This window comes from Schistocerca nitens, chromosome 6, assembly GCF_023898315.1.
Source record: "Schistocerca nitens isolate TAMUIC-IGC-003100 chromosome 6, iqSchNite1.1, whole genome shotgun sequence".
Classification (NCBI taxonomy): domain Eukaryota; kingdom Metazoa; phylum Arthropoda; class Insecta; order Orthoptera; family Acrididae; genus Schistocerca; species Schistocerca nitens.
The window spans coordinates 246960708-246977052 of NC_064619.1; the positions used below are offsets into that span (position 1 = coordinate 246960708).

General features: G+C 42.1%; 1 protein-coding gene across 3 annotated transcripts in view; it reads right to left on the minus strand.

Moving 5' to 3' along the window:
* LOC126262383 (structural maintenance of chromosomes protein 6) overlaps positions 1-16345 on the minus strand; it is a 200027-nt gene that overhangs the window by 1185 nt on the left and 182497 nt on the right. The window lies entirely within an intron of this gene.

Genomic DNA, 16345 nt, shown 5'->3' on the forward strand with positions numbered 1-16345 from the left:
TTCCAACAGGTGATATTTGAAGTTCAGGTTTATCAGCAGTTTGATGGAGTTTTTCATGTGAGGCTCTCTGAACCAATATGTATGCACTGCCACCTGCTTTTGTATTAAACAGTACGAAATATATTACTGTAGGAATTTGAAAAGCACTTTGATACTGTAATGAGTGCAGGCAGCAAACTAGAAACATGGTATTTATGTAAGAGAAAGTGTCAGTAATCATACAATACTTTTAATAACTATTTGAAGTTTTTGCTCTAAATTATATTACACACCCTATTCTTCATCCTTTTTCCCTAGATGAAGAATGCAGAAAAAATTTACACTAATTTATTTGATATGAAATACCCAAGTGATGTACTAGATTATATATAACTTGATTAGGAGATAACGCCTTTAATCTCCCCAACAATTGTGTGTAAAGAGCAAACTCAATTTGTAAATATAATAATGCAAATAATGCATCACTGTGAAAAATATCTAGGACTTACATTAATCAGTGTAAAGACTAGCTATATCAACACTTGGAAAGCAAAGGTGTGAATGGTAATACAGAGTGAAATAACTAGCTTATTTGAATATTAATGATGCGTCATTAAATGAAGCTGCATTCCTACTGAATGCTATCCGGATCTGCAAGGCCTGTTTGAGATGACTCATTTTACACACACACACACACACACACACACACACACACTGCTGAAATGGTTACCACATATGTAGTTCTTCCAAGTTCCAAAATGACAAGAGCGTTCAACTGTTATTGTGATCAGAGGCAACTACTTGCCTTGACAACAGCAACCTGTACATGGCTAATGACCTTGTGTACCAAGGAATGCGATTCATCTGACCAGGTGCCACATTGCCATTGATCCACAGTTGAATCTCAATAATCCCATATCCATTGCATTTGTAACTGATGACAATATTGGGATCATGTTCAACAATTTACACTCCAAAAAACCTGTGCCTACAGCAGGATTGTAATCTGTTGCGACATATGCCACAGATTCCCACATACTCAGTTTTAGAGAGTGGGCAAGCCTCTGACCTCCACATTCTATGATGAGGCCTGGATGCTCAACACCACATTGCCTATCGTTGTGTCAGCGCCCTTCACTCACTTTCCACAACAATGGCATGCAAGTGGCCAATCAGTTTCACCATTTCCAAGATGCTTGTTACAAGGCAGTGGACGATAACGATCTGCCCTTTGACAAAATCTCTTATGTCAATGGATTTCCCCATTTGCACCAGTACCACTAGAATGATTCTCGATTCACCTGCTCTCCTTATATACTTTCCTTATCACCTTGTGTGACTGCAATGCCATCATATCTTGCGTTAGACAGTGGTCATAATGTTTTGGCTCATCAGTACACATTTTTTTGTTGAAGCTACTTCAAACTTGTAAGTGCCTTTCCAGCATAAATTCGGCACACCTTGAGCATTTGATGCAGTTGCTTCAGTTTTATTTCTCACAAAGGTGGATGAAATATCAATAACTAGTTACTGATTCTGTAAGACGGATTCCTTGAGCCTATTAACAATGGACATCGAGACCACAAGTCTTAAAATAAGGCTATTTGACAGTATTATTCCTGGAAGTTATGAAGGTGCATGCGACAGGATGGATATCAGTTTACTGATGCACCAAGTCCAGTTCCCAATCCATCTCATCAACTGCAACTACAATATCCTGCACTACTGAGTAATTTTCATACAATGAAGAGATACCATAGGTATCACCTCTGAGCCCTCTTGCAAACTCATTGTACACTGCCGACATAGAAAGACTATTTCGACCTGCAACTAAGAACTTATCACCTCTGAGCCCTCTTACAAACTCATTGTACACGGCCCATGTAGAAATGCTATTTTGACCTTGATATCTGTAGCTATATATCATTGATAAGTCCCAAAGTGACATCATTGTGTCACAAGCAGGTGGCTTTGAATCCTTGGTCCAAAAGAGTGCTGGGACCATACTGTATGCTGAGGACTGCTCGAAGGTAAAAATGAAACCAACAGAATATGAAGTCCTTCGCGCTATAGTTACAGTATCTTCTTGGGAAATTATTTGAAGAGTCCTCATTAAGGTGTCCCTTATTTTCTGACTTAGCACTCACCCTCCAATATAGTTTGAATGACTCAAAAACTTGTCTGTACAAAATTTTGCTGCAATTGAAACATCATAACCCAATTGAAACATTGTAACCCACGACGACTAAAGTGCAAACTCAGATGAGGAAAACGATCTTTCACACTATTTGCAGCTGTCGCAATGACATCACCTCAGCTAATCAGTATGTGCATGTGCAGTGCAGTCAGTTGTTTATTTGTTATTGATCGTGTGGCACATATTTTCCAGTCACTAACTGAAACATCACATCAGTTATGCAGTGCCAAGAAATGTATATTTTTAATAGGAGATACAAAAACCACCAAATAACAGGACACAGACTACTATCAAATAGAGAAGTGCTGGAAGCTTGCAAAAAGTAAAATTAACCATTAATGAAAGAGTTAATCTTGTGGTTCGTGAGTGCATTGTATCTTGGGAGAAAGCAAGAATAACGACACGAGATATTCAGCATTGTTCAAAAATATTTATTAACTTGCTTTCGAAGTGGGGGGGGGGGGAGGGGGGGTTTAAGCGCTGTGAAAATAAGTTTATATGTAATGCGAATAATTTATGTGATATTGCACACACCTATGCCCTACAAATGATCAAGTTGGAAGAGGGTAGGATGTTTTGAGTAAACCAAATACTTGTGGATAAACAAGGAAGGGCGAAGCAAGAGAAACAAAAGTGCACAACATCTACTTCTACATGTTCTGCTGTACTAAACTCTTCATCATCTGAGGAATCAGAGAAAACATTTTCAAGTTCTGATGAAGTTAACTTTGGTGATGGTGACTTTTTATAACATACTTCTGATAGTTGTTCATTCGACAATGCTGCAAAGTGAAGCAACAAAGACTTCATTATTAAAAAATTATAGTGGCTGCCTTGGATAGATGTCAACTGAGTGTAAGATACCGTATATATTCTTCAGGCGACGGCAGGGGCACATAGTTACAATACTGAAGACCTCTGTATTAATCAATGTTCTCTTCATAATATCAGAAGAAGAAAAGAGAATGGTCTTAAACAATAATACCAGTTTTCATGCCATGTACTTCTTACTGTTCACTGGGATGGTAAACTGTTGCCAGCATTAAATGTCATGGGCCTAAAAGAGGAAAGACTTCCAGTATTATTTGGGGACTGTGAGCAGCTCATTGGCATTCCAATACTACATAACGGTTCTTGTGAAGAGCAAAGTGAAAAAATGCTGTTTGAAATTCATTAACATACTGGGGTATTAAAGACAATATACAAATTCTCTGCAGCAACACAACTGCCTCAAACAATGGATGTCTTAATGGGGCAAACACCTTACTTGAGCATGTAATGGATAGAGAGTAGTTTATTTCCCATCCATCATCACACCTATGAAAGTGTATCTGAATGTAAGGTACGTACTTGGTGTAACATGCAGTCCTAACCTACCATTTTTTAAACATTGAATAGAAAACTAGAAAAGCACAGATGCCAGAACTTGTCACACTGCCAAAAATACTGCGGATTTGTTTTTTAATGAGTCAGAAATAAAGGAAATGTCTGATTTTTATGAAAATGAATTAGACAAACCAACACTGAGAGGTAATTACTGTGAACTCACAGAGCTCTGTGTAATACTTTTGGGAGGAGACTTCGGGAAAAAAAAACTGAAAATATACCCTCTTGGTGCAATGTGTAAGCAAGATAGATGGCAAGAGCAATTTGTTGCTTAAAAATGTTTCTGATAAGTTCACAACTTGAACTATCCATCGACAATAAAAATGTATTGAGAGATGTTTCTCTTTTCATGATAAGTGTGTATGCCAAACTGTGGCTTCAGTACAATGGAGTTGTAAAACCTCCTCATGTAGATCTCTTCTTCTTAAAAGATCTGAGACCATATGAAAGGATAGATTCAACAATTTCAATAACAGATGTACAAACCAAAATCAAAATGGTAGCAAATTTGAACAGAGAGAATCTACAAATGGAAAAGATATATATTTGGAAAGCTGGTTGAAGGCAGACATCAATGACAACGAAATTCTAAGTTCAGACTGGAATGTTTATCGTAAGGATAGGTTAAGCATCAATGATAGCGGAATGTTTATTGCAATAAAAAATTTGATAAAATCTAACAAGGTTATCGTGGATACTGGATGTGAATTAATCTGGGGGAATCAAAGGATGCTTTTATAGACCACCTGGATCAGGATCTGTAGTTGTAAGAGTGCTTCAGACAGAGCTTGCACAGTATCATTAGCAATTTTTCTGATCATGCCGTTGTAATAGGGGGTGACTTCAACTTGACAGGTATAGATTGGGAGTGTTATGCCATCAAAACTGGTACCAGGGACAGGGAATCCTGTGGCATTGTTCTCAATGTCTTGTCCAAAAATTACCTTGAGCAAATAGTTAGAGAACCAACTCGTGAGGTAACGTCTTAGACCTCCCAGCAACAAACACACCTAAAGTTATCGAACTGGTTAACGTAGAGGAAGATATCAGTGATCATAAGGCTGTGACAGTCAGCACCAAATATTTGGTGATGAGGACGAAGACGGGGAGAACAAATGGAAAAAATTCAATGGCATCCTTCAATATGCCCTAGAGAAGTGTGATCCGAGTAAGGCTGGGAAAGATCCACCATGGTTTAATAGCTGTGTTAGGAAAGTGCTACATAAACAAAGAGCACTCCATTTCAGATTCAAGAGAAGTAAAAACCTAGCTGACAAAAAAGGCTGAACAAAGTGAAAATGAGTGTAAGGAGAGCAATGAGAGAAGCGTTCAATGATTTCGAAAGTAAGACGTTGTCAACTGACCTGAGTGAAAACCCTTAGAGATCTTGGTTGTATGTAAAATCAGTAAGTGGGTCAAAATCGTCTATTCATTCTCTCAGTGACCACACCGGCACCGAAACAGAAGATAACAGAGAGGAGGCTGAAATACTGAATTTGGTCTTCCGAAGTTGTTTCACCGCAGAAGATCATAACACTGTCCCTCCTTTAAACCGTCGTGCAAACGTCGAAATGGCAGATATTAAGATAACTCGCGGAATTGAATAGCAGCTACAATTGCTTGGTAGTGGAAAGGTTCCAGGACCAGATGAGATACCTATAAGCTTCTATAAAGATTATGTGAAAGAACTTGCTCCCTTTCTAGCAGTAATTTATTGTAGATCGCTTGAGCAATGAAAGGTTCCTAATGACTGGAAAAAAGTGCAGGTAATTCCCATTTTTAAAAAAGGCTGTAAGACAGATCCACATAATTATAGACCTATATAATTGACGTCAATCTGTTATAGAATTATGGAACATGTTTTATGCTCAAGAATTATGACTTTTTTGGAAAATGAAAAGCTCCTCTATGGATTACGCAAACAGAGATCCTGCGAAACTCAGCTTGTTCTGTTCCTCCATGAGATCCACAGCACGGTGGACAATGGCACTTAGGCTGCTGCCGTGTCCTTGACTTAAGTAAGGCATTTGACACTGTCCCACAATGCCATTTAATGAAAAAAATATGAGCTTATGGAGTATTGGAGTAGACCTGCAAATGGATTCAAGACTTTCTTGCAGATAGAACTCAACACATCGCTCTTAACGGAACTAAATCGACAGATGTAAAGGTAATATTCGGAGTACCACAGGGAAGCGCGATAGGACCACAGCTGTTATATATATATATATATATATATTACAGAGGGAAACATTCCACGTGGAAAAAAAATATCTAAAAAGAAAGATGATGAGACTTACCAAACAAAAGCGCTGGCAGGTCGATAGACACACAAACAAACACAAATATACAGACAAAATTCAAGCTTTCGCAACAAACTGTTGCCTCATCAGGAAAGAGGGAAGGAGAGGGAAAGACGAAAGGATGTGGGTTTTAAGGGAGAGGGTAAGGAGTCATTCCAATCCCGGGAGCGGAAAGACTTACCTTAGGGGGAAAAAAGGACAGGTATACACTCGCACACACACACATATCTATCCACACATACAGACACAAGCAGACATATTTAAATATATATATATATATATATATATATATATATATATATATATATATATATATATATATATATATATATGTGTCTGTGTATGTGCGGATGGATATGTGTGTGTGTGCGCGCGAGTGTATACCTGTCCTTTTTTCCCCCTAAGGTAAGTCTTTCCGCTTCCAGAATTGGAATGAGTCCTTACCATCTCCCTTAAAACCCACATCCTTTTGTCTTTCCCTCTCCTTCCCTCTTTCCTGATGAAGCAACCGTTGGTTGCGAAAGCTTGAATTTTGTGTGTATGTCAACCTGCCAGCGCTTTCGTATATACTTTGCGAGACTTACTCGCAAACACACACATATCCATCCGCACATACACAGACACAAGCAGACATTTGTAAAGGCAAAGAGTTTGGGCAGAGATGTCAGTCGAAGTGGAAGTAAAGAGGCAAAGATGTTGTTGAAAGACAGGTGAGGTATGAGCGGCTGCAACTTGAAATTAGCGGAGGTTGAGGCCTGGCGGATAACGAGAAGAGAGGATATACTGAAGGGCAAGTTCCCATCTCCGGAGTTGACAGGTTGGTGTTAGTGGGAAGTATCCAGATAACTCGGACGGTGTAACACTGTGCCAAGATGTGCTGGCCATGCACCAAGGCATGTTTAGCCACAGGGTGATCCTCATTACCAACAAACACTGTCTGCCTGTGTCCATTCATGAGAATGGACAGTTTGTTGCTGGTCATTCCCACATAGAAAGCTTCACAGTGTAGGCAGGTAAGTTGGTAAATCACGTGGGTGCTTTCACACGTGGCTCTGCCTTTGATCGTGTACACCTTCCGGGTTACAGGACTGGGGTAGGTGGTGGTGGGAGGGTGCATGGGACAGGTTTTACACCGGGGGCGGTTACAAGGGTAGGAGCCAGAGGGTAGGGAAGGTGGTTTGGGGATTTCATAGGGATGAACTAAGAGGTTACGAAGGTTAGGTGGATGGCGGAAAGACACTCTTGGTGGAGTGGGGAGGATTTCATGAAGGATGGATCTCATTTCAGGGCAGGATTTGAGGAAGTTGTATCCCTGCTGGAGAGCCACATTCAGAGTCTGATCCAGTCCCGGAAAGTATCCTGTCACAAGTGGGGCACTTTTGTGGTTCTTCTGTGGGAGGTTCTGGGTTAGAGGGGATGAGGAAGTGGCTCTGGTTATTTGCTTCTGTACCAGGTCGGGAGGGTAGCTGCGGGATGCGAAAGCTGTTTTCAGGTTGTTGGTGTAATGGTTCAGGGATTCCGGACTGGAGCAGATTCGTTTGCCACGAAGACCTAGGCTGTAGGGAAGGGACCGTTTGATGTGGAATGGGTGGCAGCTGTCATAATGGAGGTACTGTTGCTTGTTGGTGGGTTTGATGTGGACGGACGTGTGAAGCTGGCCATTGGACAGATGGAGGTCAACGTCAAGGAAAGTGGCATGGCCTTTGGAGTAGGACCAGGTGAATCTGATGGAACCAAAGGAGTTGAGGTTGGAGAGGAAATTCTGGAGTTCTTTTTCACTGTGAGTCCACATCATGAAGATGTCATCAATAAATCTGTACCAAACTTTGGGTTGGCAGGCCTGGGTAACCAAGAAGGCTTCCTCTAAGCGACCCATGAATAGGTTGGCGTACGAGGGGGCCATCCTGGTACCCATAGCTGTTCCCTTTAATTGTTGGTATGTCTGGCCTTCAAAAGTGAAGAAGTTGTGGGTCAGGATGAAGCTGGCTAAGGTAATGAGGAAAGAGGTTTTAGGTAGGGTGGCAGGTGATCGGCGTAAAAGGAAGTGCTCCATCGCAGAGAGGCCCTGGACGTGCAGAATATTTGTGTATAAGGAAGTGGCATCAATGGTTACAAGGATGGTTTCCGGGGGTAACAGATTGGGTAAGGATTCCAGGCATTCGAGAAAGTGGTTGGTGTCTTTGATGAAGGGTGGGAGACTGCATGTAATGGGTTGAAGGTGTTGATCTACGTAGGCAGAGATACGTTCTGTGGGGGCTTCGTAACCAGCTACAATGGGGCGGCCGGGATGATTGGGTTTGTGAATTTTAAGAAGAAGGTAGAAGGTAGGGGTGCGGGGTGTCGGTGGGTTCAGGAGGTTGATTGAGTCGGGTGAAAGGTTTTGTAGGGGGCCTAAGGTTCTGAGGATTCCTTGAAGCTCCGCCTGGACATCAGGAATGGGATTACCTTGGCAAACTTTGTATGTGGTGTTGTCTGAAAGCTGACGCAGTCCCTCAGCCAAATACTCCCGACGATCAAGTACCACTGTCGTGGAACCCTTGTCCGCCGGAAGAATAGAATGACGATGGAACGGTCAGCCTTCAGATCACAGATAGCTTGGACTTCAGCAGTGGTGATGTTGGGAGTAGGATTAAGGTTTTTTTAAGAAGGATTGAGAGGCAAGGCTGGAAGTCAGAAATTCCTGGAAGGTTTAGAGAGGGTGATTTTGAGGAAGAGGAGGTGGGTCCCGCTGTGACGGAGGACGGAACTGTTCCAGGCAGGGTTCAATTTGGATAGTGTCTTGGGGAGTTGGATCATTAGGAGCAGGATTAGGATCATTTTTCTTCGTGGCAAAGTGAAATTCTCCACACTCCACCAAGAGGGTCTTTCCGCTGTCCACCTAACCTTCGTAACCTCTTAGTTCATCCCTATGAAATCCCCAAACCACCTTCCCTACCCTCTGGCTCCTACCCTTGTAACCGCCCCCGGTGTAAAACCTGTCCCATGCACCCTCCCACCACCACCTACTCCAGTCTTGTAACCCGGAAGGTGTACACGATCAAAGGCAGAGCCACGTGTGAAAGCACCCACGTGATTTACCAACTGACCTGCCTACACTGTGAAGCTTTCTATGTGGGAATGACCAGCAACAAACTGTCCATTCGCATGAATGGACACAGGCAGACAGTGTTTGTTGGTAATGAGGATCACCCTGTGGCTAAACATGCCTTGGTGCATGGCCAGCACATCTTGGCACAGTGTTACACCGTCCGGGTTATCTGGATACTTCCCACTAACACCAACCTGTCAGAACTCCGGAGATGGGAACTTGCCCTTCAGTATATCCTCTCTTCTCGTTATCTGCCAGGCCTCAACCTCCGCTAATTTCAAGTTGCCGCCGCTCATACCTCACCTGTCTTTCAACAACATCTTTGCCTCTTTACTTCCACATCCACTGACATCTCTGCCCAAACTCTTTGCCTTTACAAATGTCTGCTTGTGTCTGTGTATGTGCGGAGGGATATGTGTGTGTGTGCGCGCGAGTGTATACCTGTCCTTTTTTCCCCCTAAGGTAAGTCTTTCCGCTCCCGGGATTGGAATGACTCCTTACCCTCTCCTTTAAAACCCACATCCTTTCGTCTTTCCCTCTCCTTCCCTCTTTCCTGATGAAGCAACCGTTTGTTGCGAAAGCTTGAATTTTGTGTGTATGTTTGTGTGTCTATCGACCTGCCAGCGCTTTTGTTTGGTAAGTCTTATCATCTTTGTTTTTAGATATATTTTTCCCACGTGGAATGTTTCCCTCTAGTAGAAAGCGTCAGATACTCATTAAGGCTATTCGCAGATGATGCAGCTGTTTATACCAAAGTATCAACGCCAGAAGACTCAGATTCATCGGACGAATCTTAAGGAAATGTAACTCATCCACAAAAGAAGTAGCTTAAAGAAGTAGCTTGTAAGGTGCTTGTTTGCCCAATTCTTGAGTATTGTTCATCTATCTGGGATCCCTATCAGGTAGGACTGATAGCGGAGATAGAGAATATCCAATGAAGAGCGGTGCATTTTGTGAAGGGATTGTTTAGCTGGCGAGAGAGAGTTACGGAGGTGCTAAACAAACTCCACTGGAAGACGTTACAAGAGAGACGTTGTGCCTCACGGAGAGAGGAACAGCACTTTTCAGGAGGAGTCAGACAACATATTACTTCCCCTCACATACAACTTGTGTATTGACCACGAGGAGAAAATTTGAGAAATTAGAGCCAATACAGAGGCTTACAAAGAATCATTTTTCTCATTCACTGTTCAGAGGGATCAGATAGTGGTGCCGACAGTACCCTCTGCCACGCACCATTAGGTGGCTTGTGGAGTATGATGTAGCTGTAGATTCATTTTTGTGGAGAATTGGATGGACCATTATTGGTAAGTTTCATATTATTCTGATTACCATTTATTATTGGTTTTAATTCATTAATTTACGTCTCCTAATTCAATCTCATCTTCATTTCAGAGAAAACATTAGCCAACTTCATGTCAAGCAACAGCAGAAATCTGCCCTCTTACCTGAAGATTATGGACACCAGTTTTATTCAAGAATGCCTTTTGGCATGAATGAGCAGTGCTCTATATTTATATGCAAAAATGACAGTTAATGACTCTGACGAAAGACGTGTTACATTAATGCAAGACTTTCAGGGACTATTGATCGTAGATATGGAGCAAAAGCAATTTGTATTACATAGTGTTCAAGAACACGCTAGACTACACTCAGATTGTAAGAGAGAAACAATGAGTGTGTGTGTGTGTGTGTGTGTGTGTGTGTGTGTGGGAGGGGGGGTAAAAAATGGGGGAGGGAGGAGGAGTCTCAGGAATACTAGAAAAGCAAAATATTTTAGTGTTTAACTTTGATTTTATGCAGTTATCAATAACTAATACACTGAATAAAAATTGCAAAGCCTAAAATACTCAATATTAAAATTTGATGCTCTAGTTGGCACAGGTTAGTGTGATCCTAGTGAGATCAATTTTTTTACAGAGTAAATTTAACCAAATAGTAAACATTTAAGGAGTGAGTGCAAAGTTTATAGAAAAAAAATTATGGGGCAAAATATGGAAGACCCTAGTCCTCGTGGACGCTGCAAGTACGATCTTTTCTAGTGAATTTATTTGCAATCCCAAATTTTCCTTTGCTTTTCCTTCCCATGACTTTTATGAAAATGGTAATAAATACAATATATTGAGCATTATTTCTGTTTATTTGCAGTGTGGGGCGTGGAGGAGGGGGAAGGGCTTCCACTTAGGGAGTTGACCTCAGATCCCACAACCCCTGGTTTACTGTTCTGTAATCTTCCTGTTGTGCCAACCACTGACTGGCTAACCCCTGGATATGTTATAAATTTGGACAAAATCAGTGATGATGAGTAGAGGCGACCCTCTTGTTAGCTTCTCAGAACATCATCTGTCATCTTCTGAAGATGTCATTGGAATAATATGTTATTCTTATTTCATCTAGGGCCATATACCATTCCTGTCAAAAGTTCAAGCAAATGGCTAGGTATTTAAGTAGAAAGCAAAATGACACATACCAGACATTTGGAATATATACCACAAAAGGAGTGGAAAAGAACTGAGCGTAGTACTTGCAGTGGCTCAAGTATGTTGAGAAGCATACGTAAGTTAGTCACTTAGATGATTAGTCAGTTAGCATACCGGTCTGAGATGCCGGAGATAGCATAAGTGTGTGCATGAGGTGTGCTTGCTTGTGCGATTGAATGTGTATGTGATTGCTTTTCTGAAGAACATTTTGGGTGAAAGTTAAATGTGTAAGCATCTTTCCTGCAACTCAACGTGTTATCTTTATGGTGAGTAGCAGTCAACCTTCCCCTCATGTTGCTAGTTAGTTATTTGTTCCATAGATTAAATTCACAATGACTAATCATCTCTACTCAAGAATTCCCCTATGGTACAAGAGGAGTTGTTAAAGAGAAAGCTCCTTAGACTACATTTGAAGACATTTCTGCTATCTGTCACGCTCACACATTTCATTTTCATGCGAAGATTGTCACAGAATTTTTTTCTTTTTTTCCCCTCTTTTTTGCTGTTCCAGCATATTGGTGTGACCCTCCCTATACTGCAGCCTCTTTCATTCAGTACTGAATAATTATGGCATTTTGTATGGCAAAATATGTTCCCAATGAAATTAACACCATGAAGTACAGTGCTATTAGAATTTGTCAGGTCATTACAAATTTAACCTCAGCAAATGTGCTACTGTTGGAAACCAATTAAATGATACTGAAAATCTGTAGACATCCATTAGCTTAGAAATTTATACTTCGCAGAGCAGCAGTATCACCACATCCATTCCTTCAGAAAGTCTGATTGGTACGTGAAATTATCAGTGCCAACGAAATACAGCAGGGCAAAGAAATTCCTCCAGTTACAGATACAATTCATCATTCTGTTCATACTGAATGATGTATCAAGCCTGATGTTCAGATTTGATTATGAAACCCTCTGCTACTGTATCAAGCACGACACTTCTCCACCTCTTCCACCACAGAAGGGGGACGGGGGCGGGGAGAAGAGAGTTTAACTTCTTTGGGTCTGAGGGAATTCTCAAATCAATGTTCTACCATATATACACTTTGTAACTACTGTAATGAAAGGGAGTCATTTGATGAAGACTACTGATTCTGTGATGATGAAAGCACAAAGCTGACGAAGATTGTACATCACATTCTTTTAGGAATGAATGGTTCAGATACAGAACTTAAAAACCATCAGTAATAAGAATGTCAGATGGGCACAGGTGTTGTCCTGCTCATTTCCACAGAATCAAAGTTGCCATCGCTCCACACTGCAAAGATTTTCTTTCACTACAGGCAAATCTAAATCAGCTGGTGCTCAGCTATTTCTGCCAAGCCAGTCAGCAGTGTTTCAATGCTAGTCAACAGGCCAAACTCTCTAAGGCAATCATCTGGTAATTTCTGTACAAGCGAGTATCGCACGAGGCTTGCCTGACAGCCAAAAATCTGTATCCACATCTCAAGAGTCAGACATTTTTTATAATTGGTTAGTTGCACACAGTGTTATTCCCCAGCTTTATTCATTTTTTTGTCAATGAAGAACCCCATAAAACTTACTATGAGTGAAATATGATTATCAATTTTAAACATCTTCAACATAACACTATTATAAGCACATAATAAGGAAAAGAAAGTTTATATGTTTGTGTTATTTTCAGTGGAGTGAAATGCACAAACTTCACTGTAAACTTGTTATTGTTGTTGTTGTTGTTGTTCTGGTCTTCAGTCCAAAGACTGGTTTGATCCGGCTCGCCACACTAGTCTATCCTGTGCAAGCCTGTATCTACATCTTGGAGTAACTATTCCAACCCACATCCATTTGAACCTGCTTACTATATTCATTCCTTGGTCTTCTTCGACAGTTTTTATCCCATGCAAGGGAACTGATCATTGCTAATATGAAGATTGATACACATGCAGCTATCAGCCAAACCATTCCTTAGCAAAGAAAACATACCCACATTCATACAAGCAAGCACACCTCACGTACACTCGACCGCCACTACTGGCAGCTCCAACAGGAATGCGACTGTCACTTGAATAGCAATCTGGAGTGGGGTGAAGAAGGGCTGGGATAGCTGGGTATTGGGGGGAAGGGGGAAAGCACAATCTGGGAGGGCGTGCAGGGGCTAGGGATGCCAGGCACAGCATCACGTGGGTGTGGGCGCAAAAGAAGGGAGTGAGAAAGGAGAGTGGAAAAGGAGGAGAGTGAAAAAGAAGAGGAGAGGAATAGAAGGAGAGCGGAAAAGAAGAGGAGAGGAGAGGAAAAGGAGGAGAGTGGAAAAGAAGAGGAGAGGAGAGGAAAAGGAGGAGAGTGGAAAAGAAGAGGAGAGGAGAGGAGAGGAGAGGAAAAGGAGGAGAGCAGAAAAGGAGAGGACAGAAAAAGAAGGTGAGAGGAAAAGAGGGGAGTAGAAAACGAGAGGAAAAGGAGGAGAGCAGAAAAGGAGAGGTATGGGAAAGGAGAGAAGTGGAAAGGACAGACAGGTACATTGGCAGAGGGCAGCACAAAAAGAGGATGAGGGAATGTGAGAGGGAGGAGGTGATAGGAGGAGGGGGTGGAAACTGTTGGGTGCAGGGTAACGGGGCAGTAGGTTACTGTAGGTTCAGGATGCTGGGTTAATTTTGGGAGTGGAGAATGTATTGTAAGAATAAATCCTATCTGCACAGCTCAGAAAAGCTGGTGATGGAGGGGAGCATCCAGATGGCCTGGGACGTGAAGCAGCCATTGATATCAAGCATGTTATGTTACACAGCATGTTGTGCCACAGGGTGGTCTGCTTTGCTTTTGGCCCCAGTTTGTTGGTGGCCATTCATCATGGCGGACAGCTGGCTCGTAGTCATACCAATATAAAAAGCTGTGAAATTGTTACAGCACAGATGGTACACAGCATGGCTGCTTTTGCAGGTGGCTCAATCTTTCATGGGTTAAGATAAGCCTATGACAGGGCTGGAATGGGAAGTGCTGGGCAGGTGAATTGGACAGGTCTTGCACCTAGGTCTTCCCCAGTGATATACTTATGTGACAAGGGTTAGGTTTGGGAGTGGCATAAGGATCGACTAGGATGTTGTGGAGGTTGGGTGGGTGACAGAACACCATTTAGGAGGGGTGGGAAGGATCTTGGGTAGGATGTCTCACATATGAAAGCATGATGAGAGATAATCAAGGTGCTGATGGAGTATGTGGTTCAGTTGTTCTAGTCCTGGGTGGTACTGGATGACAAATGGGGCGCTCTTTTGTAGCTGGCTCTTGAGGGTTGTGGGAGGGTTTGGGGTGTGTGGGGAAATGGTATGGGAAATCTGTTTTTAAACTAGGTCCGCACCATCCTGTGGCACGACATGCTGCGGAATACAAAATGCTTGATTTCAATGGCGGCTTCACAACCTGGGCCATCTGGATCCTCCCCTCTGCCACCAGCTTTTCTGAACTGCGCAGATGGGAGTTATCTTTCAAATACATTCTCTGCTCCCAAAATTACCCTGGCCTCAATGTACAGTAACCTGCTGCCCCCACACCTTCCACCCAACAGTTTCCAGCCCCTCTTCCTATAACCCCCCACCCACATTCTCTCTGTGTGCCATCCTCTGCCAATGTACTTGTCCATCATTTCCCCTTCCCTGCTCCCCCTCCTCTCCTTTTGCTTCCTTGCTTGTGTGAATGTTTTCCTTGCTATGGGGGGCTTTGACCTATGACTGCAAGTGTATCAGTCTTTTCGCTGTGCCTGTCTGCAACTCAATGGACCATCTTTATGGTGTGTAGCTATATATTTTATCCTTATATTGTCGTTATTCCAATCTTGAGTTACCATAATTTGATTTTGTTAACAACTTTTCTTCCATCCCACAATCCTGTGTTATTTTCCTTCGTTACTGTCTCCAAAGCATTATGGTTCCCAGTGTCCATTCTCTCTCTTCCTTCATGTGTATTTTCATCGCCTTCCACACCGCACACACTGTGACTTCTGAGCCCCACTGTATCAATGATCCCATATGTGCACAACGTAAGGCTAAGTGACCGCTCAGATTGTTTGTGCAGCATCTCTTGTCTCAAATCCCTCTCTCCAATTATTATAATTATACATATTGATCACATTTCCTCACTCATCCTTGCGTATTTTCATGTATTATTTTCCCCACCTACCTGTGGCACACAAACTTCCACACGGCACAAAAATTTCCACGCTTCATACATTCCTTTTTTCCCACGTTTTTGTACAATTTTTACATATTTGTGTGTATTTTCACATATATGTGCTTATTTCTGTGTATGTGTATTCATTTTTTTGTGTATCTATGTGCCTTTTGCATATCTGTTCATGTCTCTGCATGCCTTTAAGCATTTTTACTAGTCTTTTTCTGTCATCTAGCTCCTCCCAACAACCTCATTTACCTATTTCCTATGTCGTTTCCAGTTTTACCAACGCCATCCCTGCTACAATGGACCCCTGCTTTATTTTTCTGCACCAGTTCAGAAAAGTATACCTTTTCTTGGCTGAAACCCAGTCTCATATCCTGTTCCTTAAATGCTGCCTAAACCATGAAATCCTCCCAAATGGCCTAACCATAAAAATTCTTTTCTCTGGGTCCCACCCCTCCTTTCACAATGACCTCCACCTTTTCAGATTCCATCAGTCCTTATTCCTCATAAACCTGGTACTGCAAAAACACATTTCCATGGCACAGGCATCCTAGAACCACCCCGCCTCCATCCGCAAGATCCTGCTAGTGTGCAATTCCTACTACATATTTCTGAAATTGAATCCCTTGCTCTCCAGCATCTGGAAGAGCATTACAGACACCACCTTCATAAGTTATCCACTTTGCTGACATCTTACTGCCTTCTTGGGGCACCAGTGTCCAACCCCTATCCTAGCCACAGTGCTCCTCCATGTCAACCTCTCGCAGCACACAGACCTTGCCTC